The sequence below is a fragment of the Lucilia cuprina genome, chromosome 2 (genome assembly GCF_022045245.1).
Source record: "Lucilia cuprina isolate Lc7/37 chromosome 2, ASM2204524v1, whole genome shotgun sequence".
Lineage (NCBI taxonomy): Eukaryota > Metazoa > Arthropoda > Insecta > Diptera > Calliphoridae > Lucilia > Lucilia cuprina.
In genome coordinates, this window is record NC_060950.1 from 5,328,189 (window position 1) to 5,333,233 (window position 5,045).

Sequence of the window (5,045 nt, forward strand, 5' to 3'; positions counted from 1 at the left end):
ACTATAGACTAGACTATAGACTAGACTATAGACTAGACTATAGACTAGACTATAGACTAGACTATAGACTAGACTATAGACGAGACTATAGACTAGACTATACACTAGTTAGTTAGTTAGTTAGTTTTTTTTTTAATTCGTCCCCAAATGTGATTTAACTTCTTACAAATGTAAAATTTATCTCTCAACCATTTCTTATCATTCTTGCAAATATTTATGTGTAATATTTGAAAAATGATGAAATAAACATTAAAGGAAATTAAAAGAATTGCTAACACCAAGTCTTATTCTTCTATCTGAGTAAATAGCTTATTGTTGCTGTTTTCTCAAGTCGTTGAAATTTCTGTTGTCTTTTTGTTTGTTGGATTGCATGTAATCTTATCTTGACCTACAGAGATAATAATGTTTTCCCACTTTACGAAAAAATTTTAAAGTAAACAAAAAAAATGTATATGAAATCTAAGCACCAGCCTAAAAGAGTATTATATTGCTGATACATATATGTATATGGTTACTATATAAAATTTACTTGTCTAACCCTGCAGTATGATATGAAAACTAAGACAGTTATCTCCATGTTCACTTCTTTGTGAATTTTAAATGTGGCTAACTCTTTGTCTAATAAGTATATTTATGTGTATCTGATTTTCAAGATGAAGTAAACTTGTACTTTTAACCCATGGCTTACACTTAAATTACCTTTTACCAATAAAATCAATAGTTTAATGTAACAACTAAATTTAGTTAGCATTAGGCAGTAATTAATAATGAAACTTATTCCAAGAGTTGCAGGATTAGAGTGCACACAAAATACACTTCTTTTTTCACATTAATGTGTATTTACGTTTGTATGTATTTATGATTAAATTCATATGTATTAGTTTATGTGAATAATAGTAAACGTTATTCGAATTATCAGCGTTAAAAATGTTTCCTTTTACATGATTGCAAATACGTTTGTATGTGATTATGAAGTTGATAAAAGATGTTAGGTGCCCGTTAAGATCAGTGCGGACGATGGTCTAAAAATTTGATGAGTTTCTGTATTGATGAGTTGTCATTGCTATTTTTGAGAACTATTATGGTTACATAGTTCAACATTATTAATCTCTTAATAAATACCCTCCCATTTTGCTAAAAACGCAAATTTACCAATACACGATCAATTGCTAAAGTTTTCGTTCTAAAATTAAAACTAATTTCATATAAATAATTAACCCAAAAATTGACACCACACCCTTAGTAGTTTTCTGAATATAAATGTTTCATTTTATGTATGATGACTGATAAAATCAATATTGAAATTATCTCTTTTGTTCAGTTTAGCATTTGCTCTTAATAAATAAAACAAAAAAATCCAAAAAATAAACATAAAAAACCCAAAAAGACACAAAAAAAGGTGAGGAGGTAAAAGAAATTGACGTCTACATAGTTTGCTAAATGAATTAACAAAAAGTCCAAAATAATAAAAAAAAGAACAAAAGACAAACTACAAAATAAACAAAAGATATGATTTGGAAACAGCTCCAACGCATAAGAGTAGTAAAGTACTATGCAACAGATACAGAAAAAAATAAACGATGAACCCCAAAAACACAAGAAGAATAATAGAGGATGACATTAATTTAAAATGTCGAATGAACACACACACACTCAGACAGTCATCTAAACATGTCAATTGCTAATCGATGAAAAATAGTTTTGGGTGACAATGATGATGACGCGCTTATTGGAGCTACAAACGTACATAGATCGCGATAAAAAAGAGCCACAAGCAAAAGTTTAGAAGTACAAAAATTTAGCATTTCCTGTTTAGTTTTTTTCTTCTTGTTTTATTTTCTGTGTGTTTTTTGTCTATGAAAGTTTTGTTAGCATTTTTTTTGTTTGATTGTTTGTTGTTTTCCAATTTTAAACGCATCAATGACTTTGATGACATACTAAGTACTTATTCATTTGTACTCGAATACTAACAAAAAAAAAAAAAAAACAACAATTTTTTCTTTAGGTATGTAATCGTACTTGCATTAGTTTACTATGGAATCAGATACTTAAATGAATTTATTTTACTAATGAAATTCCGAGATAAAGCGATTTGAGATGAGTGATCTTCAGAGATTAATTTTTCACCGGATGTTCAGCAATTCTTCGAAAAATCGGTAATTTAGCAAAAAATAAAGTAAAAATTCACCATAGAAACATTTTTAACTCAAAAATTTATATTTCACCGAAAAATCGATATTTCACCGAAAATTCGATATTTCACCAAAAAACTATATTTCATTGTAAAATGGACTTTTCACAAAAACATAGAATTCATCGAAAAATCGCTAAAATATCCATATTTCACGAAAAAATCCATAATTCAACCAAAAATCAATAATTCACCAAAAATGTATTTTTCACTGAAAAATTTACATTTCACCCAAAAATCGTTCGATATTTCAGCAAAAAACTATATTTCATTGTAAAATGGACTTTTCACAAAAACATAGAATTCATCGAAAAATCGCTTAAATATCAATATTTCACGAAAAAAATCCATAATTCAACCAAAAATCAATAATTCACCAAAAATGTATTTTTCACTGAAAAAATTTACATTTCACCCAAAAATCATTCGATATTTCACCAAAGAAACTATATTTCATTGTAAAATGGACTTTTCACCCAAAAACATAGAATTAATCGAAAAATCGCTGAAATATCCATATTTCAATAAAAATTCCATATTTCACCCAAAAATCAATAATTCACCAAAAATTTTTTTAACAAAAAACCATATTTCATTGAAAAGAGGATGTTTCACCCAAAAACATAGAATTCATCTAAAAATCGCTGAAATATCCATATTTCAATAAAAATTCCATATTTCACCCAAAAATCAATAATTCACCAAAAATATACTTTTCACTGAAAAATTTACATTTCAACCAAAAATCATTCGATATTTCATTTCACCCATAAATCATTCGATATTTCATTGAAAAGTGGATGTTTCACCCAAAAACATAGAATTTATCGAAAAATCGCTGAAATATCCATATTTCAATAAAAAATCCATATTTCACCCAAAAATCAAGAATTCACTAAAAAATTTACATTTCACCCAAAAATTATTCGATATTTCACCAAAAAACTATATTTCATTGAAAGGTGGATGTTTCGCTCAAAAACATATATTTCATCGGAAAATCGTTGAAATATCCATATTTCACTTAAAAATCAATAATTCACCAAAAATGTATTTTTCTCTGAAAAATTTACATTTCACCCAAAAATCATTCCATATTTCGCCAAAAAACTACATTTTATTGAAAAGTGGATGTTTCACTCAAAAACATATATTTCATCGAAAAATCGCTGAAATATCCATATTTTAACACCCAAAAATCAATAATTCACCAAAAAAGTATTTTTCACTGAAAAATTTACAATTCACCCAAAATTTATTCGATATTTCACAAAAAAAAACCATATTTCATTGAAATGTGGATGTTTCACCCAAAAACATCGAAAAATTGCTGAAATATTCCTATTTCACTAAAAAAAATCCATACTTCACCCAAAAGTCAATATTTTATTAAAAAACAGATTTTTACCTGAAAATTTATATTTATCGGAACATTGGAAATCTAACACTTCTCTAAAAGAAATCATTCCTTTTTTCCAACATTTGTACTTTTCAGCCACTTAAATATTTATCTTGTTTTTTTTTTTTTTAAATTAAATACATATTTATATTTATTTTTATTTTCGAGTGTATGAAAAATATACGAGTATTGTGACGACTAAATGTACACTTCTTAAGTTGATAATTAATTAAAAGTATGACTTTGTTTTGTTATTTTTAAATCTTTTACAGAAGTACGTCCAAAAGAAAACGAAACAAAAACAACAATAAAAACCACTAAACTAAATGACCATTTGTAAAAAAAACAAACAAACAAACATACAAACATGTATGCAAGTTTGTGTGTATAAATGTATTTAAGTGTTGGTTTGATTTCTGTTTTTAATTTTTATTATTTTTGTTTTAATTATTTCAACAACATTGAACTTAAACTGCATTAACCCTTTGATGTCACATTAAAATAAAAGTACTTTAAAACAAGAAACAGAGCAAAAACATATAAGAGTTAAACGTCTTTTTATTAAACAGAAATTAATTTCCTTTGTAGCAACAAAAACATAAAACGAAATTAATTGCTTTGACTTGTGTTGTCTTAATTTGTTTTGTTTTTATTTTATGGTAAAAATAAGAAAAAAATAAAAGTTATCTCATCTTTCATCTTTGTTGTTGCTACCTTTTAGTTGCTGATGCTCTCTGTACAATTCAAATTGTAACCATTAAAAGTAGTCTGTTTGTCATTTTTACTTTAAATTTTCAAGGACTTCCCTTTTACGAGAAAAGAAATGAAATCATAAACCTAAATGTTGAGGATAAAAAAGATTTAAAGAATATAATTTAAATAAACCAACAGCAATTGGAGATTTGACCTAGAAAACATTACACTCATAATAGACTATAAAATATAGTTTAGACCAGAGTGGACTATAGAATAAACAGTAGTCTGGACAATTGAATAGACTATAGTCTGGACTATAGAATGGACTATAGAATAGACTATAGTCTGGACTGTAGAGTAGACTGTACTATAGAATAGAATGTAGTCTGTACTATAGAATATAATGTAGTCTGTACTATAGAATAGACTGTAGTCTGTACTATAGAATAGGCTGTAGTCTGTACTATTGAATAGACTGTAGTCTGTACTATAGAATATACTATAGTCTGTACTATAGGATAGACTATAGTCTATACTAGTACTATAGAATATACTATAGTTTGGACTATAGAATAGACTATAGTCTGGACTATAGAATAGACTATAGTCTGGACTATAGAATAGACTATAGTCTGGACTATAAAATAGACAATATTCTGGACTATAGAATAGACTATAGTCTGGACTATAGAATAGACTATAGTCTGGACTATAGAATAGACTATAGTCTGGACTATAGAATAGACTATAGTCTGGACT